The sequence below is a fragment of the Pezoporus occidentalis genome, unplaced genomic scaffold (genome assembly GCF_034315485.1).
Source record: "Pezoporus occidentalis ecotype Australia unplaced genomic scaffold, CSIRO_AGI_Poc_V1 ctg289, whole genome shotgun sequence".
Taxonomy (NCBI): Eukaryota; Metazoa; Chordata; class Aves; order Psittaciformes; family Psittacidae; genus Pezoporus; species Pezoporus occidentalis.
Window position 1 is genome coordinate 115,159 of NW_026914818.1, and position 26,226 is coordinate 141,384.

The 26,226-nt window shown below is 48.5% G+C and overlaps 1 long non-coding RNA gene across 1 annotated transcript; it reads left to right on the forward strand.

The window, feature by feature from the left end:
* The first annotated feature begins 255 nt into the window (after nt 1–255).
* On the forward strand, nt 256–7,703 carry LOC134167430 (uncharacterized). Its single transcript, XR_009966181.1, has 5 exons — nt 256–418; nt 660–796; nt 2,471–2,623; nt 2,761–2,909; nt 6,885–7,703. It is a non-coding gene; the product is annotated as an uncharacterized LOC134167430 (long non-coding RNA).
* The last annotated feature ends 18,523 nt before the right edge of the window (nt 7,704–26,226 follow it).

Genomic DNA, 26,226 nt, shown 5'->3' on the forward strand with positions numbered 1-26,226 from the left:
CAGTGTTTATGAGTGTCCCAGACACGAGTGGTTTATGTCTGTGCAAGGAAACCAGCGGGAGCCTGCTGGATTTCCTGGTGCTGCTTCTGTACATCTGGGGTGATTGTGCATTTGGACACAGCATCTTGAGCGGGATGTGCCACTGCTGGCTTTCAGCTTGCAAAGGCCACGGCAGGAATGAGGGACTCTGCAGTGTGACCTCTGTCATGGCCATACCTTTGCTTTTGGCAGGAAATTCTCCAGGAGCTGAGTGATCTGCACATCTGGAATTGAGCCTGGAAGCTGCTCTGCCCTTCCTCGAGGAGGACACCAGAGAAAACAGCTTTGCACATTGCCCAGCAGCACTGTGGCCATGAGCTGTTCTCCTCCTGTGATGCACAGCATGACCCAGTCTGGATGCTCTGCCAGCAATGTTGTGGTGAGTTTGGGGTCCAGGTCCATACCAGGTCCAGACATCTCCATGCAGGTGTCTAAGTGTGGGTGGCTCCATGTGAGGTGTGTCTGAGTCCCACCATGCTCAGTGAGATCTGGAGGCCAATTCAGAGCATGTTATATGGCTCTTATTGACTCTTGCTCTCCAGTATCTGGAGGTCCTTCTCCAGGTCCTTCCTACAAGGCCTGTGGTACTAGATGCTGATCTGATTCTCATCCCTGTCTAGAACTGGAGATCGCAATCTACAGCTGGCTTTGGACGGCATGGTGAGATCGAGCCTAAAGAAGCCAAAAGCAAAGAAGCAGCAGAAGGAAGGAGAGACCTTGGGAAAGACCCAGACACACATGCAAGTGAACATTAAAGGTGAGGAGGAGATGCTGAGAGATGGAGAAGATTGGAACATCAGAGCACATGTGGAGGTGGGAGGTGGAAATCTGCAGGAGTCAGGCTGAAGGAGGAACCACCTTGCATAGGTGGAATGGAAGCAGAGGGTGTTTATGAGAGCAAATGAGGTACAGAGAAGACCTCTGAGTGTCTCTCCCTTTTGTTGTATTTTGACAGCTTCTCTTTATATTTGCCTTTGAGTATTTTGTGTTTTTTTTTTTTCTGAATAAGAACAGAGCCTGAAGTTGTACTACTGAGGAAGAGAAAAGTGTGTTAACAGGCTCCTAGCTTCAGGGTAGAGGCTGATGTCTAGTCAGCTGGGACAGGAAGAAATCAACCTGTCCTGATGCTATAGATTTGCACAATGCAATGTACATTAGACTTTAGGTCTTCAGGGTAATACCTGGTATGAATCATTTCTAGGAACTAAATTTGCCAGACCACTGGTTCCTTAGAAAGCCCTGAGTTATTGCATTTATTCCCACTTCTTAGCTGGTTTGTCTCCAGGAGCCAGGCCATACCCAGGCATAAGCAACATTCACCTCCCAGCAGGTGCATTGGTGCATGTGGTGCCTCGAAGGCAGTCTCCGAGCATCTCCGCAGGTGGCTGGGTGCCCGGATCATGGCTGCTCTCCAGCACTGCCAGTGTGAGCATTTCCAGAAGCACAGATCTCTGTCCCTGTGAGTGCAGGGTCTAATAAATAAATCAACAGAGATATATGCAAGGAATGAATTACCCAGCAGCTCCACATGAGCTGCACTTGATGCAGGGAAGAACCTCACCTGCTCGGGCTCAGCCAGCCCAGGGCTGCCTCCATGGGAGTAAAAGCATGTTCCTGCATCAATTGCTGAGCCCAGGAAGGCTAAGCATGGAGAAGACAGAAAACATCAAAAGGACACTTTGGCACATACTTAACATTTGATGTATTTTGCGTAAAATAGCAAAAAGGAGGATTTTAAAATATTCATCTCTTGGGAAGGCAACCAGGAGGATAAAAGGCTCACGATCTGCAGGGAAAGGGGGAGGAGATGGGGGCTGATGTACCTCGTCTTTCACTGGCAAAGGAGATGTTAGTAGGTGGCTCCTGAGAGCACCTGGGGTGTCCTGCAGGTGCTGAGGGTGAGAGGAGATGGGAAAGAGCCCTCAAGCTCTCTCTGCCAAAGCCAGGTACATCTGGTAACTGCAGGCAGCACTACCTGAGAGGCAGCCATGCCACCTCCCAGAATCACATCACAAGTCTTATTGTAGGTGATATTATTGTCAAGGTGCCAGCACCTGGAATCCTGATACAAAGTAGAGTTCTTAGGTTTTATTTTGCAGAGGAACCACTTAAGCCCCTGGCCTTGGAGAGGTTTGGAATCATTATCTCAGCATAACCCAAAGGTTTGGGCACTGGGGGATAAACCAGGCAGATTTGGGGGTTGGTTTGTTTTATTTTTAGTTGTCTGTTGCTAAGTCGGGCCCAAAACTGGGGGCAGGGGAAGGACTGAATATCTGATTTATAGTATGTGGGCCAGTGATGCAGATACCCAGGGGCTGGAGGGACTGCATCATCGCTCCTCACTGAAAAAGCAAAATTGATGATAGGTACATGCGTGCTCATCCTCCATCAGCAGCCTAAATATCTGTATCTGTTCTCCCTCCATATGCAGCAACATCAGGCATATATGCGAGAAGGAAAATAACCTTTTCAGAAATCACAGATTCATCCTTTGATGCCACCATTCAGTATCAACCTTCAGTACCAGAGGGGAGACAGCCCCTGGACTGCACTGGAGGTGGAGGACCATGCACTGAGAAGCAGGGTGGGGAGGATGGGGGCAGTGTCTGGGCAGGGTGGCTGTGAGGCACCAGGGCAGCTAAAACAGCACCTCTGGTTGGTCAGAAGAATAAGATCTCATTTCCCAAAGCATTTCCATTCCCATTCTCTGTTTTGTTTTAGTGGAAACTGTAACACACAATTTCCTATTGGAGGTTCCTTGTTTTGACAAAAAATCCATTTTCCATTGAGCAGAGATTTAAACATTCCTGCCTGCTGTATGAGCAATGAAGAGCATCCATCACACCGGGGGGAGGGAGGAGTGGGTCATGGTAAGCAGCGACTGTCTCAGGTACTTGGGCTTGTGACAGTAAACATCTGCTTTGAGCTCCCTGGGCAGCAGAGAGCTGTTGTGAGGTGGGATGTGTCACCCCTCTTTTGTGTCCAGTCCTTTTCCTGAATGGTGGAGACACTTGGGGGTGGTTCATTCACCCAGGGGAGGTGCCCTGAGTGGGGCAGATGTGCTGGGACACTTACATCTCCTCTGATGGCTGGGGAAATCAGAGCTGCCTCATCAGATTCCAGTGTCTAGTGTCAGGACAGTGAAAGTGAAATAAGATGAATCCCTCCCCGTCGTGCCTACATGTATAAATGTCACCATTGGGTGCCATTCCTTCTTTGAGCAATAGTGTTTGCTTGGTTGGTTCGCTCCTTTATATGTTTTGCTTCTCTGGAGGAAGAGTGAATGGTCGTTTCCCCTGGAAAAGGGAAACTGCTGCTGTTCCGAGAGCAGCCAAGCCTGCAAGGCGGCAGGAAGAACATAAAGCAGCAGCGGGAGGAAGCTGGGCTGTTGGGATAAACAGGAACAGAACTCCCAGGGATGAAACTTCCAGGAATGGAACTACCCAGGACTGTGCAGAACCTGCTGCAGCTTCAGAAAGCTGCTGAATTGGCTGAAAGCAAGCCTGGAAGCAGGGACCCGCTCACAAGGGCTCTGGAGGCGGGGGAAAGCTGCTAATGAGCCTTTTCATGTCTGTGCTATCTGATCTAATTCTATTCTGACACTTTGATTTTTCTTTCTGTGTGAAAGCTAATGCGTTTTATAAATAATACCTGTCCTTGAACTGACTGATCACTGGGGAGCTCATTTTGGGGAGAAATGCTGAGCAGAAACACCTCAAAGTGGTGTCTAAATTGGGGTCCCATCACAAGCTCAAGCACTGCATCATGCATGAACTACTGCTGGTTTTCAGGATGTGAAGAGGAAAGGGTTGAGAACACATTTGTGAAGGCATGACAGACCTTCACATGGAAGGGGAGAAACCTTCTCACATGGAAGGTTAAAGGCCTTTTTGCCTCTTGTTTTTGGAGAGGAGCCTGCCTGGGGTGCAGCTTGGGATGTTCTTTGAGGCCCTATTAGGGTTAGGGGGTTAGGGTTAGGGGGTTAGGGTTAGGGGGTTGGGGTTAGGGTTAGGGTTAGTGGGTTAGGGTTAGGGGGTTAGGGTTAGAGTTAGGGATTAGGGTTAGAGGGTTAGGGTTAGGGGTTAGGGTTAGGTTTAGGGTTTAGGGTTAAGGTTAGGGAGTTAGGGTTAGGGATTAGTGTTAGGGGGTTAGGGTTATATTTAGAATTAGAGGTTATTGTTCGGGGTTTAATGGTAGGGTTAGTGGTTAGGGGGTTATGTTTAGGGTTATTGTTTTGGATTAGCAGTTTTGTGTTTGATTTATGGGTTAGGGTTAGGGGTTAGGGGTTAGTTTTAGGTTTAGGGGTAAGTTTAGTTTTTACTTTTAGGTTTAGTGTGAAGTTTTAGTGTTAGTGTTAGCGTTAGGGTTAGTCATTATGCCTAGGGTTAGGGTTAGGGTTACTGTTAGTATTATGGTTTAGTGTTAGGGTTAGTGTTAGTGTTTTGGGTTAGGCTTAGGCAAAGTTTTCTAACCCTGTGGAACTCTTTGAGGCTTTTAGACAAATATAGCATGTTGTTTAGAATCATCATTAATGAAATGGAGATGTAGATTAGCTCATATATGGGAGATACTGGTTGGAGGTTGAAAGCCACCCTGACTTGGCACTCCTGAGATTTGGCCCAGGACTTGCGTTCTCTTTCTGCAGTCAGATGGAACTGTGAAACTTTAATTTGCTGCCCTGTGGTTCTTGCAGCTTCTCAGCCCCCTGCTTGGCCTTTCCCTCCTCTCGATGGTCTGCTGGTTTGGGTGGTTTTTCCCCAGACTGTCCTCACATCTGTTTACTGGGGCCATTTACGTGTTGTTATTTCCTGCACATACCCCAGAGTTTTCACATGCATTCATCTTTTCTCTCTGGGGCTTCTCACTTCCTAGTTTGGATTTCCTGTAGAGCGCTGTCCTCTGCAACCCTGTTTCAGCCCATTCAGCCCATCAGTCTCTGCCTGTGTAAAGCTTCTTCCAGGCCTCACGTTTCCCCCATCTGTATGCTCTCTGAGCAGATGCCCTGATTTACTACCTCAGACCTCCCTTTTTAAATCACCACACACACAAGCTGCTCCTGTTCTCAGTTCTAGCTCCTCTGCTCCCTCACCTAGCCCTGCCTCAGAAGGTTTGTGCTTATTTGCATTATTTCCCTTTGTTTGGGTTTTGTTATTGAAGTTTTTCATGCTGGTGGAAGAGAAACAGCTCCAGCTCCCACTGGATTCCAATTCTGACCATAAAGGGATCCTGTACAGCTGCAAGATTGCCTGAACATATCAAGGTTTTTGGAGCTGAAGCCTGTGACAGCACCTCCTTTCCATGATTTTGTTAAATCTGTGGAGGGAAAGGCTCAGATCTGCTGCATCCTGAGTATGTGAAATGCTCGTCTTCCTCAGCTCCTGCCTGTCAAGATCCTTGTTTCAATCCCTGATCCTTCACTGAAGGGCAGTTCCCAGCTTCCCAGTTGGCTCTTCAGAAAGAGAAAGAAGAGGATAAACTGACAGGTTGCCAGAATTGCCTGCTGGGACCAGTAAATGTTCGCAATCCCTCTGAAGCTCCTGATGCCCCTGCTCCTTTGCTGCAATGGTAAGATTCTAATTCAGAAACGAGCTTTTAGAGCAAAGCCTCCGTTGCTGAATTTACTGTGCTTGAAGAGTCACTGTGGAGTGCTCCAGGGGAGCGCGTGAACTCACTTCCTTCTGGACAGCATTAAACTGTCAGAAGCATTTTAGGAGGGCTTTGTAAGTACTCCAGCTGCTGGCGGAGATTGAGCCCAAAGGACTGGGCTAAAGCTGCAGTGAAGTTATCTGAGTGTGTATTGTGTGAACGCTGGGTCTCCATCAACATCACTCACTGCAGGTGGGGGAACAGAGCTCAGGCTCTTCTGAACCCTCTCCAGAGCTGAGATCAAGGATGGGATAACAGTAATACAACAACACATTTGATAATGAGTGATAGGTATCCTGGTGACTTCCAGGTGTTACACTGAGATCCCAGTGGCCCAGGTCCACACCGGTCTCTGTTCTGTACTTCAAACAGATACATCACATTTTTCTGGCTGTAAAAATTTCTTATTTTTCCAATAAGAACTTTTCTGAGCACATCCTTTTGCCCCTTTATTACACAAGCTACTTTTTCAGCAGCAGTTTTAAATCCAGAAGTTTTGTATAGGTTGAAGTGTGTATTTTTGATCTTTTCAGATTCTTTTTTTAATGGAAATACCATGTTTTTTAGCTTGTGGGGTTTTCTCTTCCCCCCCTCCCTTTCCAGCTTGTTTTCTGATGACATGATATTTTCTTGATCAGCCTTTCCCAGACTGTTCATCTCCCTATTTCTTTGCATCCCTGGCAGTGTTCAAGGCCAGCTTGGATGGGGCTTGAAGCAAGCTGCTCTAGTGGAAGATGTCCTTGCCCATGGCAGGGCGTTTGAACTGGATGAACATTAAGGTCCCTCCCAACCCAAACCAGTCTGGGATTCTGTGTCTGTTTATCACTCCTTACCACTTTGACCACTGCCCCTGAAAACCTCTTTTTTAGCTGTTTTAGTGATTTAAAATTAATTTGGTGGATAGGACAGGATCTGAAAGACAGTCAGTTCTTGCTTGAAAAGCTGCAGCATGCACTTAATTATTACTCCTCTTTATCCTCTACCATCTATTAGAATTAGGTTGGGTTGCTGCATGCAGGTGGTTTTGGGGAGGGTTATGGCTATGGAGGGATTCAGAGATACTGTTAGAAGAGAAACACTTTGGCGGACATGGGGAAGACCCAATGATATCCAGCTAAAGAGGGATTAGAAGCTATCTATAAAAAGATGTTAGTGCTAATGTTCACTGAGCAGCCTTTTTCTACCTCTCCTTTGTGCAGAAAAGGGAATTTGGGGGCTCTATGTGAAATGTTGGCAAACTTTACGTCTCCTACATGGAAGGATCTAGAAACCAGCCCTGAGCAAAGCAATGTGGAGGAAAGGTTATTCCTATGTTTTTCATCAGCCACAATGAAAAGCCTGATTTGCTGTGATTGCTGCTGATGTGATTGCTTTGACATCTTTAGATTTGTTCACACTCTTAGTCCAAATATGTGCTATTTTAGAAATTGATACAATGCAGAATATAAAAAGCACAGATTCAACACTTGCACTAAATTCAATCAAAATTTTAAAGCAATCTCTACAGTAGTATTAAAATTACAGATATTAGCAATCAATTGATAAATTCACATCATAAACAGAATTTGCATTATGCATTTTCTCCTTATGCCTTCCATTTTCCATGCAAATAAGTAACTAACCCTTGTAACAAAATACTATTATTGCATAACAAATTCCATTTTTCTGTAAGGAGGTAAAAAGCTTCTGCACCAAAATTGGTCATTTTTTAAATGGCAAAAGCAATAAAATCACAGACACAGTGTCAAGCTGACTGCATTTCCATGGCAGAAATGGTTTTATCTCTTGGTCCTAGAAATGTCTCTTTCACAGAAGGAAATACCCCAACCCAAACAGCTGTAAGGAGCTGTTTTAACCTTGCACTACTCCCAGTTTCATACACTTCTCAAATCCAGGCTGATTTTAACTTGAACTCTACCCATGGATGCGCACTGAACAAATTAATTTCCATCCTAGGCTATTGTTAGTCAACGGTTTTGCTTCAAATACACTTAGAGGGGTTTTCCCCCAACTTGAACACTGGGGGCTACAGTAGTTGAGACAGAAATACATTCAAAAGGAAAGCTTCTGCTCCAGGTGCCTCTTTGGGAGCTGATGGGAGTTCTTGTGTTTAAGAAGAGACCATGAGCTCTTCAGTGCATGGGCATTGCAGTTGATGTGAGCAGAGAGCCTTCTCCTCCTCCTTGTGAAAGTGGGTGGATCAGAATTCAGGAGGTGACAAACTTCCCCGTGCCTGTTACAGACTAAAAAGCACCTAGGCATAGACTTCAGCCCTTGTCCCCCTCCAGGTCAGTGCAGTGAACTGGCTTAGTCACCCACCAAACCCTGCACACATCCAGGCCTCTGCTGCCCAGCTTCCGTCTCTCTGCCCTTCACCCCATGTTCTCAGCATGCATGGGCAGATGGAAAAGGGTCTGGGTTGAAGGGGGAGCTTGGATCTGCCTCAGGGCTGCAGAGAGGATGGGGCTTGGTCAGTCCCTTCCCCCCCAAGTTGGATCCTGGTCCCAGCATTGGCAAAGCAAAGCCAGACGTGTCTGGGATGCTGCAGCACCTGGCGCCTCTGCCTAGATCTCTTGCAGAGGATCACAGTGTCTGGGTGTGCTGCAGCAGTGATATGCCTCTGATGGGACTGGGGGCATCCCGAATGGCAAACGGATGACAGTAAGTGGCCTGATGAGGCACCTCCATCACGTATTTCTGTGCTTCTGGTAGATGCTATTTCCAGCTCCTCTTCACAACCCCTGATTCTCCTACAGGACCCTCAGCTTCTGCTCGATAGTCTTGGGCTCATCCTAAATCACATCCTTACTTCTTTCTGACCTGTTGTGTTGAACTGTGGCAAGGCTGGGTCTGTGCTAATCTGCCTGTTGGCTGCACTGAGCAGATCAGGGTTGGGCTGTCCCTGCCTTTCCCACAGAGAGGACACCAACGGCATTGATCTCTTCCTCAGCTGCAGGTTTTCATGACACCTCCTGCTCTGAGACCTCTCCCCTCTTCCCAAAGTGATGGGAGTTCACTTGTACAAAGGGGCTGGCAGACAGTTGGGCAGACAAGACAGTGTGATCCTGTGAGTCTTTGTTCTTCATGAAACCAGGCTAAAAATGAGCTTTTCTCAGTGCGAGCAAGTTCACATTCTTTCTAAGAGCCCTTTGATGATCAAACGTTTTCTTATTTTATGATGTTTTATATTCCCTTCCCAAAATAACAAATTTCCTAATGGAATCAGGCTATTATTTCAAACAGCTTCTGCCATGATCCCAGAGTGTTTCTTCTAAGTCTGGCTTCTTAAATCCGACCAAACTTTTTGTAGCACAAGGCAGGAGGGGCTCAGGATCCTCAGTGGCCCGGTCTCCCACAGACCCAAGAAGCTCGTAGCAATTACAGAATCTTTTAGTTTGAAGGCACACCTGGAGGTCATCCAGTCCAAGCCCCTGCTCAAGTAGAATCACCTAAGCAGGTTGCCCAGGACCATGTCCAGTTGGGTTTTGAATATCTACAAGCTGGGAGGCTCCACAACCTCTCTGGGCACTCCATGCTTGACCTCTATCACAGTAAAAGGTTTTTCCTTGTGTTCAAGTGGGGTTTCCCATGTTTTATTTTGTGCTCGTTGCCCCTTGTGCTGTCACTGAGCAGCACTGAGGAAAGTCTGGCTCCATATACCAGGTATTTATACTTATTGATAAGATCCCTCCTGAGCCTTCTCTTTTGCAGGCTGAACAGTCACGGCTCTTAGAGCCTCTTCTCACACAAAAGGTTTTCCAGTCCCTTAATCATCTTAATGACCCTTTGCTGGACTTGTTCCACCTCTTTGATTTAAAAACCAGAAAACAAAGGAAACTGCACAGTGAGTTTCTTCATCATTATTTGCTTTAATAAACCACCCCCAGTGGAAGACAAGGAAGCCTGTACCATGTGTTGCACTACTGTTCCTTGGGCATGTGTCACTGATGGAGACCACTGGGCTCTGCTGTTCAGCAGCTCCTGCCAAGAGCTCTGACAGTTGGCAGCTGTTTTACACTCTGGGTATCTCCTACCTTGTGCCTGGATGACTGCTGCTAAACTCAGGCAGCGTCCCCTAAAGGAGTGGTGGGAATTTTGGTGAACACAGGATGTAGCCTGGCATTAAACCCCCCCAGAGGACAAGGTTAGCTAACAATTACAATTACTTCTTTGTGAGCAAGTCAAGCAAAGGTTCACTTTCTGTCCAGAGAGACTAATTATAAAGTCAAGGCCAAAAGGGCAAAGCAACATTCATGGTGGAGAAAAATAATTGTTTGGGAAAAATCACCCACAATGCTCAGGACGTGGGTTTCCTAATGTCGGCTTCAGAGAGCTGAAGTTTAGCTTGCTGGTGACCAGGAAGGACATCCCTTCTGTGGGTCTGACCGTTTTGATCTCTTTTTAAGAGGAAGTTGATGTTTCTTGGAGGAGCACAGTATCTAATAAGAATCTAGAGGTTTAACCACTTAATTCTGTGGGACATGGAAGTGTAAAAGTAGTTCTTCAGCCTTGTCTTATTTGCCTATTTCTTCTGTTGGAAGACTTCATTGTAAAAAGCTCTGCTTGAGTTTCTCAGGATGCTGTTTCTCCCAGGCTTACACTGTTTCACATTTGGATTGGCTAGTACAGCTTGCATTAAGCAATAAGGCTTAAATGTGGGCCATTTGATTTCACTATGTAGGTGAAATCTAACAGCATCTAACTGGAGAGCCTTGCTGTTTATTTTAGTGGAATGAGGAGCAGATATTTTTCCTCACTGAATGTTCCTTTATTGTCTCTCTTTAATCTGTAACTTACAGGTTGATTTCCAGTGTGGGTTACATGAAAACATGAGGGTGAACCTGCAAAGCCTGGGGAGTGCTCCTCCAAGAGGCATGGGTGTGTTCATGCAGGCATAGAATCAAGGAGCTGCAGAGTATCTGGCATTGGGAAGGAACCACAGGATCAGCATCAAACCAAAGGGTAAGGGGGGGCAAAGCCATTTTGTTTTTTTGCTACAAGTCCTGACAATTTTGTGTAATAAATCCTTATTGAGAGCAGGAGCTGCCACTGTGCCCTTTGCTGTGTGCTGGCACCCTCCTGGGCTGCAGGAGTATTATCTTCATGCCAAGAGAGATAATTCAGCCCTGGGCAGGAGGACTTGGCTGTCTTCCCCATGATGGGGAAGGAGGGAGATCAGCCTGTGTGAATGCAGTGGTTCGCTGCTCTCACCTTGTGCCGTGACTTCCTTATCCTTAGATTACATCTGGTTGTTTCTTTATGTATCTGATGTTTTATGAAACCCTAAGGGCTACATCCTGCATGTGTGAGATGAGATGAAAGTCACATGGATGTGTCTGGGTTTCTGTGCTGTGGCTGGGAACAGGAGCAGAGCCCACTTACTGTTCAGCTTACCCATGCAGGCTTTTGGTTTCTGTTTTGCTCATAGGTGCACAGCCATCTGCCCCTCTACCACAGCGCTGTCTGCCATCTGTCCTAGGGAGATAAAATAACTGTAAACTCCAAATGCTCACAGGCTGCAGAGTTAACAGCTGAGATGTTCCTGAGCATGCTGAACAGGAGGCAGCACATTACTAATTTGCCTTAGGAGTCTTCACTGGGCGGCTGGTGTCTCACCCAAGCTATTTGGGCACAGTCGGCCAAAGTTTAACTAGTGGAACAAGCAGAGATGCTGCTTAGGGCTGTGCTTCATATGGCACAACGACTGCCTGCCTGAAGAGGTCTCTGCTGCCTGCAGGGATATGGCATGGGGGCTTCAATGAAAGGGAGCTCCTCCTCTGGGTGCTGCTGCTTTCTAGGAGGTTGTGCTCAGACAGCCAAGGTGGTGCGAGGGTAGCTGGTTTCTAACAAAGCAGGGTCCTACAGCACTGGTCTGGCCAGCGTTCTGCTAGGACGTGTAGGGAGGGTAACCATGGCCATCCACCGCCTGCAAAGGGGCTTCCTCTGGAGGGATGAAGCCTTGGAAGGAACTGCCCTTCCTCCTCTGCTCATCTTCCTCTTGAGGTCTTCCATCTCCTAGGTTCCTCTTTATCAGAGGTGAAACAAGATAAGCTCTTTTATTACTCAGACATCCACTCCCTGCAAGTCACCAGCCAACATGAAGGCAGGGAGCCTGGTGTGATGATTCACACGGTGCTATGCTTTTTTCCAGTCTTTCTTCCTTTCCTGCCTGTGGGTGAGGAGGCAGACAGGAGCAGAGGTATCCTGTCCTGTTCCCCCACACCACTTCAAGGTGGCAGAGGGCCTGTGTGCACCACAGCACTTTCAGAGAGATGAGAAACTATCCCTACAGGCCCTGTTTGCCTGCTGGGAATGCAGCAGAAGGTATATTTCCAATACAGATGATGGCTTTGTGGGCCTAAAGTGCTCAGGGCAAAGCTCCTTCTTGACAATTTTACTCTACAAAGGGCTTTTTCCACCTTGTTTCACTCCCAAGGCTTTTAATAGCTCTGGCCTTGATCTCTTCCCCAGCTCATGAATGACAGCTGCAGAAGAACTATAACATTTTAATTGACATTTGTGTTTAAAAGCTCAACTATAATTAGAGGCAAGTGAATCATCTGCAAGAAAGAACTAATTCAGGCTATGCTGCCTTTCTTCCTCTTCGGGAGTGTTCTATGGGCAGGTCGCTGCGCTCGCAGGTCTGTTCTTCACTGACACTTAATCCCGGATCTCCTTGTGTGCTGCCAGTGTGAGCAGCCAGCGGCAGGGCTGGGCTTTCCCACTGCACTGCTCAGTGGCACCCGCCACATGCTGCTGTTCTCATCCCTTGGCTGTACAGTGTGGATGTGATTATACCCAATACAGGAGTACGTGCTTTAAAGTGGGTGTGCTGAGCCAGAGAGCTGTGCTGGGCTGGTGCTGGAGTAGCAGGTGGGCTGGGCTGTTCTCTCTGGGCTGTTTGGACCACACTGGACCCCTCTGAAATCAAGGACCTTGTGACTGAACCATCTGCCTTACTCCTGCAGACAGGAGAAATGTGCTATCTTGCAGCTCTGTTCACAAGCATCTCCCCAGCCCTTGCTTCCTGACCCATGCAAGGTCTCCCAGTGGCCCTTCAGTTGCCATTTATGATGCTGGCATGGTCCTTGCCTGTTGCTGGAACACCTGTGGTGACCCACCAGCTTCCTGAAACACCTGCAACACGGTGTGGTCCAAGACCCATCTCTGGGAGGGGCTCTGGTGTGAAACCACACCTCAGCCCACAGCAATCCTGCAGCCTAAGCTGCTGCTGGTGTCCCCCAGCCAAGCCTGGGGCACCCCAGCCTGGAGAGGTAGGAGCTGCTTATTGAGCACTACCATTGCCTATGACTGCCCCGCGCACCCATCACAGTGTGCGGGGGGAAGAGCAGTGCTTGTCGTTGGGTAAGTTTCACAAGGAATTCATCTTTATGTACATCTCTTGTTTTCTAACATTTCTGTTCAAATCCTTGTTTACTGTTTTATGTTTAAGTTTATTTCTTCATAAAAGGCTGATGCAAAGCCAAATGAAGCCAAATTTGCCCTGAGTAACTGTTACGTGTTTAACAATCTTAATATGGCTTCTTAAGTCGTGTGGTTTTCATCCAGGAATATCAATAAGCAAGTGCTGACAATCCTTTCACTTTTTATTAACTTGCTATTTGTGGCCTAGACAAAGATCTTGCAGTTTGTATATACCTGTAGAGTCTAATCTAGTCTACCTGTCTATCTGATACACTTGCCTGGGCAGCCAGCCACAGCTTGGTACCTGGGAGGGTATAAAGTTCATCAGCCAAATAGCTGAAATGACAGAAAAGACAGGAGCTGAAAAGCAGTTATTAATTGATGTGGTTTTGATTGAAGTTTACTGCTATTGATCATCTCGCTGCTTAAATGAATGAGGCTCATAATGTAGTCTTTATGCTGAACATTGATACACCACGCACCGCCTTCATTGATCGGATGTGTATAGGCAGAGTTATTTAGCATCCCATTACATGAAAATCAATACTGAGATCATTTTACACAATCTGGGGTCCAAGTGTGGCACTTCTATTAAGATATGCAGCGCACAGTCACCATAACAGAGAAATTCACTGGAGGGACCCAGTGAACATCAACCCGTGGGATGCACATGCATATGTATGTGTATAAAATTAAAAGAAGTAACTGCTACTTTGGAATTATGCTATTCCAGCCAATGAGCAGCTTTATAAGATACTTCATATTAAAGTCTGTTGAAATGTTTTTCTCCGTGAAGTTGCTGTAATTCATTCTATGGAGATTTTTATACTGCACCATATGCTCTGGAACCAGCGCTATTTTACCATGTGATAAAATTAGAGGAAGGTCTTGCTACGCTGTCCTGTCACGGCACTTCGCCAGCTCACATTCAGGCTTGGAATGTGCTGTGGGCGGCCTGGTGCACGCACCAGCAGATCTCACAGAGGGGTCTTTGATGAGCAGGAGCGACTGCTCTGCCTGAGCATCTCGGGATGGCACCAGCCAGGAGCTGCAGGCACTTGCAGGATCAGGATCACGACCCAGCAACAACAGGGAACAGAACATCTGGTTGGTGATGGGGACCACGACGAACATCTTGCCTGGCCACAGTCCAATACGTTGATCTCACGTGTTTTTAAACCTCCAATAGGAATACAGTCTTTGTGCCCAAGTGATTCTGGGGTTTCTGTTTATCCCATTATCCAGCACATCATTTAGCATCAGTGTGGGAGCAACTTTCAGCTTCCTACCTCCCTGCCCATCTTCCCAAGGTCTTCTTAATCCCAGCTCAGAAGTTAGTTTTCAGTAAATGAGTTTGGGGAGGGTCATCCCTGCACTGCAACACCTTCCCTCTAAGTATCTTGTTTATGGTGACTTTTGTTGCAAGGTTTCTAAGCCATTCCAATTATTTCCTGGATATTTTCTCAAATCCTGATAAATTCTCTCTGCTCCATATGCTGCTGATTCATGCATGTCAGCAGCTGATGATCAGTTTCACCATTGCAAGAGATGCACGTTGGCTTTATGCAGTTATCTTTGACCGGAGGAGCAACTTGCTGATCCTCTATCAGGAGCCCATTCTTTTATGTTGGCAACAGCACTTTGGAGTCTCTGATGGAAGTTTTAATTTGAATGAAACAAGAAAGTTGTGTTTGTATATTTTGCAAATGCCTCAATCTCAAAAAGTAACTTACTCCACAACAACCTTCTCATCTGTGGTTAGTCCATTTAATAATGAAACTGCTGAATACACTTCTGTACATTTCCTCTGCATGTACCATCATTAAAAAGAAAGCCAGATGTTATATTGAATATAGCATCCATTGAATATAACATGTCTCTGTATCCATCCAGCCACCCACCCATCTATCTCCCATCTTTACAGGTAGCACAACCCCTTCTAGGTAAATCAAATCTACATTTGTATGGAGATTCATTCATTCATAACAGCCAAGCCCACTAAAAGCAGATTCTTGCCATAAAAGTCATTTGATGCTGTGGGTGAATTACCAGGCCTTGTAAACATTGTGCTTCTAGATGTTATTTATCCTAATTTAGCTCTTGTTATTGTCTTGTGTATTGTCTCCGAATAAGGCAATCTTGAATGTGCAGTCTCAGATACAGCAATGCATACTGAATGCCTGCAGTAGAGTTATCCTGAGTGTCCACACATCTACCATAGGGTGGAGGAGAAGGATTCCAGAATTTGAGGATTGTTTTGAGCTGGCACATTCTGACAAAATATGGTTTTCAATGGCTTTAAAAAAAAAAAAACAGTATTTTGGCAAGATAAAGTTGACAGCATTGTGTAAGTTTCCAGAAAACTGGTGTTTTGGGGCAAGTTTCAGGTAGAGTGTTTAGGTTGCTCTGACACTGACTTTCCACGTCCCATCCACCCCTTGAATCTGTGCCAGTCCTCCCTGTGCAGATGCCTGGGACCTTGAGGAGCATCATCAATCTCTGCTATGAAGTACCTGCCACAGCTGATGCTGTAATTCCACAAACTGGCATCTTGGTACCCCAGGTGGGTTAAATAGCAAATGTGTTCTGCTTTCTTCTCACAGTGAGTGGCATGCAGAGTCTTTAGCCATCAGTTATCAGTGTCCTGTGTCCCCCTCTTCAAATCAGAGCTTCCTATTGCATGGCCTTTGGTGCTGTTTCTTAACCAGAATGTGCTGACTGCACCCAGAGATGATGCTGAAAAAAAGGCAAGTCCTAGGATAGCCCCATCCTTGTGTGGAAAACTACTTGGGAATGTCAGACAGCAGAGGAAGCAGTGAAGGAGCTGCAGTGAAAGAAAGCAGCTGGATAAGCCAGAACTTGTAGGAGCTGCTCTAAGGTCTCCCCTTCAGGAGCCTTCTCTTCTCCAGGCTGACCCAGCCCAGCTCTCTCAGCCTGGCTCCAGAGCAGAGCTGCTCCAGCCCTCGCAGCAGCTCCATGGCCTCCTCTGCACTCACTCCAACAGCTCCACGTCCCTCTTGTGCTGCTGCCCCAGAGCTGGCTCAGGGCTGCAGGGGGGTCTCCCCAGAGCACAGCAGAGGGGCAGGATCCCCTCCCTGAGCTGCTCCTCACGCTCTGGGGGTGCAGCCAGGACTCAGGCTGTGATCCCTCAAGGCACTCACTGGGCCACAGGAGATCTCCCTCACTGGTTTAATGCCCATCAGAGACCCAGCTTTTTCTCCTCCTGACATGCCATAGACCACACTGGTCCTAGACAAGCAGAGGGAAGGAGGGGCTGAGCAGTGCTGAGGTTTGGGATGCCATGTGTGAGATTATCCCTGTTATTTCAAGGGCTGTAACTCCACCAGTGCACATAAGAGTACTCTGCAGTCTGCATATGCAGGTTACCAGCTGTGAGCAGTGATGCACTGGCTCCTAGGTGCATCTGCTGTCCTGATTCACTCCTGTAGCCTCTAGCGACTGGGAGGCATGATCCTAAGCTTTTTCAGGGTAGCTATGAAGATAAAGGCGGCCCTGCAGGGGAAAGCCATTTGGGAATAGCTTTCTCATGTCGATAAGCTCCCAAAACTCTTTTGCACCCGTCACCTTCTCACTGCAGTACCTCACCAGCCTGAAACTGCACGTTCAGCTCTTTGCCTGTTGAGCATTCCCACCCCAGAACCCCTGAGGCTTTCCCTTTCCTTTGGCTCCTGCCTGGTACCCTGCCGGTTTTAACTCTGCCTCAATTGAAGTGTAAGTGCCACTTAACAACAAATTAGAGGCAGCAATTTAGAGCTTCTCTTGCAGGTTATTTACATGTGTTTATTCCTGGATATCACCCTGCTGCTCCAGCAGCTGTGGAGCTGCTGAAAAGGTAGCAATTAGCAAAGAATAAAACCCCGTAGATGCAATTTACTCGTGGTGTAATAGCACAGCGGCAGGGGTCAGGTCTGAGGCATCTCTTGGCTGTGGCTACACTGAAGGGATGCAAGCAAGGTCCTGCACTTTCACACCGCTCCTGTTGCTAAGACAACTCCTCGCTTTGGCTGCCAGAGCTCTGATCCACAGCTATGGGGTAGGGGGAGTAGTGAGAAAGTGAGCCTAATCCTGTGAGGGTGCTGGCATATGGGCTGAATAAACCTGAGCAGGATCCAGGCAGGGCTCAATATGGAGCTGTTGGGATGAGTCCAGAGGAGGCCATGGAGCTGCTGCGAGGGCTGGAGCAGCTCTGCTCTGGAGCCAGGCTGAGAGAGCTGGGCTGAGTCAGCCTGGAGAAGAGAAGGCTCCTGAAGGGGAGACCTGAGAGCAGCTCCAGTGCCTAAAGGGGCTGCAGGAAAGCTGGAGAGGGGCTTGGGACAAGGGATGTAGGGACAGGCCAAGGGGAATGGCTTTAACCTGCCAGAGGGGAGACTGAGCTGAGCTCTTAGGCAGAAGCTCTTCCCTGTGAGGGTGCTGAGGCGCTGGCACAGGGTGCCCAGAGAAGCTGTGGCTGCCCCATCCCTGGCAGTGCTCAAGGCCAGGTTGGACACAGGGGCTTGGAGCAAGCTGCTCTAGTGGAAGGGGTCCCTGCCTGTGGCAGGGGCTGGAGCTGGATCTTTAAGGTCCCTTCCAACCTGAAGCAGGCTGTGTCTGCGATGCTGTGATTTGTGTGGACACCACGCTGTGCCTGTGCAGGCATGCAGAGCTCACAGGCAGTGCTGGGGCAGAGCTGCAGAGGGGCACTTTCAAATCGGGGAAGGTGCAAAGGGCCAGCGCAGGGGCAGCACCGTTTGGAGAGGTGGCAGACAACGAGCAGTGCTCGATCCTGCCCAGGGTGCCCCTTATTTGCCTTTTCTGGATATGGTGGGGGTGATGGCACCGTGACATCCCACTGGGGAAAGATGTCCGTGAATGGACATGGCATCTCATGGGTGATGTCTCTGTGCCAAGGCCGCTGGTCTGGTTTGGATGGAGATGGAGCAAACAAGGCTGTTTCTCAGCTGCAGGTGCCATCTCTAGGGAAGCTTTTAAACCTCCAGTAACTCTTTACACCAAATATGTTGCTACTTCTATCAGACATCTTTCTGATTTGCTGCTAGCCAGGAATCCTACACATACCATTTCATAGCTCTAGTCACTCTAATATGCTCAAAAAAGAAAGCAGGCGGCTTTAAAGCAGTTCTGATACTTCACAAACCAGTCTGATTTGTTATTTACGTGTGGTTGAAGCATTTGGCTGACATTTTTCACAATAGAGAAACTTGTTTTGATGCCATGTTCCATTTTTAAAAGGGGATTCTAAAGGAAGTGCTTAATTTCAGCTCCGGTGTTTGCTGTAATTGCACACAACGACTTCAGAAATGGGAGCAGAGGCTCCAAAGGAGAGAACAGCTTTTTATTAATCTCTCTCATTCCTGCCAAGGCAGAAAACTTGTGACAACCTCCCTTAGACTCATTCCACCCCCCAGCTTGAGTGATGGTCCCTTAAAGAGCCTCAAGTTGGTGCAGTTAGGAAAACACAAGGATTAGTTCCCGTTGTATTACTCAGCGCTTCTTGGTTGTAGTTTCATTCATGAGCTGAGGCTCAGTCCTGCCAATGTTTTCAGTATTCATACGGATGCTGTGCGCGCAGGTAAGTCGCTCTCGATCTCCAGTGCTGCCACAGACCATTCTGACCATTGACTGCTCATCACTATTCACTTCATGTGCTGGGTCAGGAGGGGCAGTTTCTACCCCTTTATTGGGTTACTGAGTCTTTTTATCAGAAGAGTAACAATTAAAGGTGAATGAAAACCAGTCACAACTGCCTTCAGTATCCAGAAATAGTGATCCCCATGCTGACAAGTTACTGGGAAAGAATCAACTCGTACATCAAACCCAGCAAAAGGTTAACTACCAGCTCTCCACTGTGTGTGTGGTGATGTGCACATGAGGCTTTACTCACCATTTCATGCTTTTTCAGCAAACAGGAAGGTTAGAAATTTACTGTTGCTATTCTGATGATAACTACAGGATGCAGCAGCTGGGGCTTAAAGAGAAAACCTAAGGAATCATCAGACTCGTAAGGGAAGTTGTGAGAGTTACAGGCAGAAGCATTCCCAGGCAAACACTGCCACTGTTGGGATCTGTGACACCTCCCTGAAGCAGCCTCCTTTGCACAGATCCTGAGGATGGAGAACAAAGCAGGCACATCCAGCTAACCCATCTCTCATTGGTACTCTGTGGCTCTGTGAGAGGTACTCCTGCCTGACACGGTGAAGGCAGATCGGTCCGTGTTTCACACAAAGCAAGGTTCATTTGTATAGAAATGAGCTGCCATATGAGAGATAATGGTTTATTGTTGCACTGTGTGGGGCTCCATTCACCCACAGCCCACGTGACTCTGGCTACAGCCAAGTCAGTTTGAATTGATTCTTCAAGTGTGGCTTCGTGAGACAATGCATCAGATGGTTTAATAAACCCAGGCAGGCTGCAGCCATCCCAGTCCTTTCATGCACTAACTGGGGCGTCTGTTAAAAACAAAGCCCCAGCAATCAATTTTCCAGTAATACCTTCGTGTGATTCTGATTCTCTCAGTTCCATCTTCCTGGACGTTCATAAATTCCTACCTTTAATATTGAAAGTGTAGTACACTGGTTTACCAAGGCTTAGGCAGATACTACAGCCAACCCCGTGCCAAACCCGCTCTGTTTTGCTTTGTTCAGAATGGCTCTCACAGCTGCTCTGCTTCACCCACTCTTACCTTTCCTTTGCTCCCAACTAAACAGAAAGAAATGTCATTATTTGTGTTCATTCCTTAAAATCACCTCTCTGCCCTCCTGCCTGCATGTTAGCTCAGCGACATGATTTGCTAGCGTGCTGGTTCTGTCTTAGAGGCATCAGAAACTTGTTAAGATCCTTAGTATTTTCCCAGCAGGTGTACCCATCAGCTTGGGACTTACAGGCCAGTGTAAGTGAGGGTTAAAACACTCCAGGCATTTCCACTCACTTTGTTCTCATCTGTGGTCCCATGGGACACTCATCCCATAACTTTTGAGGTGGCACCACAGCAATTAGTGCATAGCTGGCTTCACTGTGCTCAACAGAGCACTTACAACCCTTCACACACACACTTCCCATGCTCTAAGAGGGACAGCCTTTGCTCCACAATGTCTTACAGGCCGAGAAGAGAGTGCCCGACAGGGCCAGAATAAAGTAAATCAGTCTGTGTTCATGGACGGAGCAGGGGTTCATGCTGCTTGCAAGTTTCAGTCTTTGAAAGATTCAACTGACAAGTTAAGACCATCCTTGGTATAATCCTGCCCTTCCAGAATGTGCACACTACCTTTTGGAATAAAATGTGTCAGCTTAAGAGGGCTATTTAAGGGTTCACGGCCAGGTTGGATGGGGCTTGGAGCAACCTGGTCTAGTTGGTCCAGCATGGTGCTGTCTCACGCGTTGTTGTAGAGGATGCTCAAGAGATCTGATTGCTCCATGCCAGCAGCACTGGTCCAAAGCAGCAGTTGCTGGGCTATGCAAAGCAGACCTGTGGCTTGTTCACAGTCCCAGTGGGTCCCTCCCTGTAGAGATGAGCAGAACCAGGACCGCTGTGGTGACACAGTGGCAGGAGGGCTCACTTGGACACTTGGGCAGCTGAGAGACCTCCTGTGGCAGATGCTGAGTGCACAGGCACACAGCTGCTCCCACCGCCCATAACTCAGCTGATAATTTGGGGAAGTGAAAGTCTAAGCAAATGAATTACTCATCATTATTTTCAGTTAGCCACTGGATAGCTGAGTCTCTAATAGAAACAACTCAATAAATGAACAAATGCAACCCCGAGTAGCTCACGTGCAGGTATTCAATATGAATTACTCCATGGAACTGCTAACTCTTTAAAGAAGAAGCAATTACCTTTACTGCAGCTCAGTAATTACTAACTGTAGTACTCACCACATTATTTCAGTGTAAGTTAGAGGACAGTACTGCCAAACCAACTGGTAATAAATGAGGGCAGCAGAACTGTGAGAGCAGATCAGCATGGAGAGTGCCCAGCACAAGATGTGTTGAACCCCCCATGTTCCTGGCATGTGCAATCTCTCATTGGATGTATTTTGACCTGTAGGACTCAGGAATACTGAGTCATGGAATAACAGAATGGTTTGTGTTGGAAGGAGCCTTAAAGCTCACCCAGCTCCAACCCCTGCCATGGTCAGGGACATCTTCCACTAGAGCAGCTTGCTCCAAGCCCCATCCAACCTGGCCTTTTGCTGCTGCAAACACCCCTGGAGGCTCATACCCCATGCCAGGGGCCTGGTGTCTCTGTCAACTGGGTCCTGCCTCCATCCAGCCTCCTCAAGCAGCTTTCACAATACCACTGGAGAATGTGTACGGCTGCAGGGCAGGTAGAACAGCAGGGGAGCCTGTTTCACTGAATCCTGGATATGCCAGAGTCATTCCCAGGGCTAAGGAGAGCTCTGCTCAGGCTTGACCTTGCTGTTCTATCCCTGTGCTGATTGTTATGCTGCAAGCTGAGCAGATAAATGAGTGGCTTAGATGCAGCACCACACAAGGAATATATTAGAGTCACCATGGAACAATCTCCTGCAGCTGGGCGCTACAGAGTGCACAGGGCTCAGCCCTGCCTGCTGCAGAGACTCCTGAAACCTTCCTAGATATGGGGAGAGTGTCTGTGCAACAGAGCCTGTGAATTGCAAAGGGCAGGGACCCCTTCCACTAGAGCAGCTTGCTCCAAGCCCCTGTGTCCAACCTGGCCTTGAACACTGCCAGGGATGGGGCAGCCACAGCTTCTCTGGACAAGCTGTTGCAACCTGTTTTGAGGGTCTGCAGACTGGGCTGAGTGACCCCCTCGCTACCCAGCGCTGCTCCTGGCAGGCAGGCACGACATCTGGATGCATGCTTTCTTCCAAAGGGTGTTGAACAGCAGGAGGCTGCCAACGTGTGCCACTGGGTGGGCCAAGGCTCAAAGCGGGGGGCTCTGGGAGAAGTGGGGCTGCAGTTACATGGGCTGTGCCTCTGCCATGCCAGCTACACAGGGTGCATGGGATCTGCTTTCCACATATGGCTTGCTCCAGTTGTTTTTGTTAAGGAACCAGGCAGTCGTCCTCTTCCTTTATGTGCTCCCAGTCTAAGCAGGCTTCATCCAGCTCAGCCATCAGAGGTGTCCCACAGTGCAAAGGTGTCCCTCAGAAGAACTGAAAAGCACTGGGATCTTGAGCTGTGGATTCTGTGGGTCCCATGAGCACAGTCCCACCTGGGTGGTGCTCACCACAGGGAGGTGGCCTGTGAAGCCATGGTCCAGGGGATGATGCTGCAGTGCAGAGGAGCCAGGCTGGAGTGGTCTCTCTGAAACAGATTGTTCTTCCCTGGAGGTATTCAAGGAGGAAGATGTTGACTGAGGTCCTGCAGAAGAAACAAGTCAAGTCACTTTTCCCTCTCACAGCAGCTGCTCCAGTCCCAGTGCTCCACTTGTCCCAGGCTCTGCTTGTGAGGGTGTGGAAGGACCTCACATTGTCTCTTGAGCACGCAGATGACAGAGATGGTGGGCCCTTGCTCTCATCTCATTAACCTCTTCCTGTCCCTTTTGCTTATCACCTGGTGTCTTTTCACATGGAGCTGCACTGAGCAGGTCTGTGCTCCCTTTCGCAGGGCACAGGATTGGTGTAATTGATCAGCGTGACAAGGGGCTACCCATTGACAGCAGCAGGTTCCCTGCTGTGGAGTAACACAATGTGATGAGACACAATACTGAGCTCTTGTAAGGCCACGCCAGCCTGACCTGGTGACAAGTAACTGCTCAGAGCAGCCCTGCACGTGCGGCACTGCCAGTGGTGATGTGGCAGAGGGGTTGAACACCCAAACACAGCACCAAGGGGACACGTGTGGGGATGTGCTGTGATGACGGCTGGAGTCTGACCTCCTCCTGCCTCTGCTTGTGGCTCGCAGGGATGCTGCTCTGGGCGCTGTCACTCCAGCCCCTGCTATGGTAGGGAAGCGATTACAATAGAAAAACAGCACTCGTGGTGCCAGCCACTAGAGAGGGAGTGGAAGTGGGACACTGCCAGTGCCAGCAGCACAGGTAGTGCCCAGCGGAGGTGACACCAGTGATGCCAGCAGCACAGGTAGTGCCCAGTGGAGGTGACACCAGTGATGCCAGCAGCACAGGTAGTGTCCAGCAGAGGTGACACCAGTGATGCCAGCAGCACAGGTAGTGTCCAGCGGAGGTGACACCAGTGATGCCAGCAGCACAGGTAGTGCCCATCGGAGGTGACACCAGTGATGCCAGCAGCACAGGTAGTGTCCAGCGGAGGTGACACCAGTGATGCCAGCAGCACAGGTAGTGCCCATCGGAGGTGACACCAGTGATGCCAGCAGCACAGGTAGTGCCCAGCGGAGGTGACACCAGTGATGCCAGCAGCACAGGTAGTGTCCAGCGGAGGTGACACCAGTGATGCCAGCAGCACAGGTAGTGCCCATCGGAGGTGACACCAGTGATGCCAGCAGCACAGGTAGTGCCCAGCAGAGGTGACGCCAGTGATGCCAGCAGCACAGGCAGTGCCCAGTGGAGGTGACGCCAGTGATGCCAGCAGCACAGGTAGTGTCCAGCGGAGGTGACACCAGTGATGCCAGCAGCACAGGTAGTGCCCAGTGGAGGTGACACCAGTGATGCCAGCAGCACACGTAGTGTCCAGCGGAGGTGACACCAGTGATGCCAGCAGCACACGTAGCGCCCAGCGGAGGTGACACCAGTGATGCCAGCAGCACAGGTAGCGCCCAGCAGAGGTGACACCAGTGATGCCAGCAGCACAGGTAGTGCCCAGCGGAGGTGACACCAGTGATGCCAGCAGCACACGTAGCGCCCATCGGAGGTGACACCAGTGATGCCAGCAGCACACGTAGTGTCCAGCGGAGGTGACACCAGTGATGCCAGCAGCACACGTAGCGCCCAGCGGAGGTGACACCAGTGATGCCAGCAGCACACGTAATGCACAGCAGAGGTGACACCAGTGGTGCCAGCAGCACATGTAGCGCCCAGCAGAGGTGACACCAGTGATGCCAGCAGCACACGTAGTGCCCAGCGGAGGTGATGCCAGTGATGCCAGCAGCACACGTAGCGCCCAGCAGAGGTGACACCAGTGATGCCAGCAGCACACGTAGTGTCCAGCGGAGGTGACACCAGTGATGCCAGCAGCACAGATAGTGTCCAGCGGAGGTGACACCAGTGATGCCAGCAGCACAGACAGTTTCTAAGTACCCAGGTGCTGGGTCCAGCTTGTGATCTTTCAGGGGGAAATGAACACTCCCGCTGCAGCTCTGTTCAGTTACTGGAACAGACCAGAAGATGTAGCTCTCTGGCACCTTTTCTGACTCCAGATGTCTCTGAAGCCTCCCTCCTATTGCTGCAGCGCTCCATGATTAGAGCAGAGGCATCACAGGAAAAAGAGGCAAAAATAGGCTGGGATCATGAACCTGGCAAAAGTTTCCAGGTGAGTTTTACTCCAGTTTGAGGGATCTGGGGCTGAGCTGTAAACTGTTTCCCTTCCTATCACAGGGGATTTAAACTGATTGCATCAAGCTATCCCATTAGCCATTGATATGATGAATGTCTCCTGTATTGTTATGAAGAGATTCTACATTGTAGATCTTTCTGAATGCCTCCGGAATTTTTTATTTCCTTGTCCCAGTTGCTATTGGTGACAGCCTTGGTAAAATCCCTAGCAACATATAGAATGCAACATACATGGAAATTAGTTGAATACTCATCAGTATTATAGTCATAAAAGGACCTATTTGTTAAATATATGGCTAAAGTGACACCTTAACAGCCAGGGGTACTAAATGACATGGGTAACATTCATTTGCAAGTTGGTACATTGGTATGATACTGCTCCAGCTACAGTGAACTTTATTACCAACATCAATTTAAGATATATTGTGGGTAACATCATTAGGTCTGGTTGGACTGAACTGAATTTAAATAATGCCTTGAAGATTCAGATTTTTCCATGGTTTGAAAATACTCCCTGGCTAATCTCCTGTGGCCCTGTGCTAGCCAGTGAGCACTGACTCAGAGAACCAGCCTGGTTTAATGATATCCTTATGCTGACATGAGCTACAGTTCCTGAGCAAGACCTGGAAGACAGTGCTTCCCCGAGTAAAGATTCCTGGGGTGCAAGATGAGTGTCTTTGCTGAGATGAATGGAGATCTCATTAGTTAACTCATAGCAGGGAAGGTGACAAGATCATGGGAAGAACATTTCTGATTTGGGGAGTTCTTTAATGCGAAGCCAGAGAGAGCACATTTGGACTGGAAATACTGAAGACAATTCTAGCAGGTGAAGGAGAGAATTACTGGAAGGCAGGGAAGGTTTTTCACCACTTGGGAACTCAAGTAGAAATTGAGTGGCTTTTTCTACAGGAACCACTGTAACTGAGCCATGAGTTATATGGAGCTCGAGGCAGGAGCCCTAGGGTGGGATTCTCCAGCTGGTCACGCAAAATCCTCCTGTTTAAGCTTCTAGATAGCTCATAGCAGAGGTGGTCACCAGCTCGTGACAGTTGTGCCCGTGATGTGCATCCAGTGTGATGCACACATCATACTGGAAGGGGCCTGTCTGGGTTCCATCATGTGGAAAAGGTTTTGGGCATTTCTGTCCACATAGTGTGCGCAGAAATGAATGGAGGATCAAGAAGGACTGTCAGGTCCCACAGCTGCTACAGCTGATGAAAAGCAGCATAATAAATCATACGCTTTGCAGGCAATGAGTTAGAAACATGGTGCTTCAGAACAAATGGGACACATCATCTCCTGGTGAAAACACTGCATGGTGGAACTTGTCACCACGGGAAGGCAGCCAAGTACTTGGCAGGAATCAGAGTGTGGCCTTTTCTGTAGGATTCAGGGTCCTTCAGGAAGCCTGGGAGGAAGGATGTGAGGAGAGTACTGAGAAGGGATGAACACTTCTGCTCCAGGGCTTGCCCTGGTCTCTGGTCATTAGACTCTGAGGAAAGACCTGGTTTGGGAAGCAGATTGCTTTTACTTGTTCTTTCAGATCTGCAGAAGTTGGAAGCTGCCAGTGCTGCCACAGCTATTGCTGGGATCCAGCCTGATCCTTTGGTTCTCCTGCCAGGGCATGGAACAAATCTCAGTAATGAGAA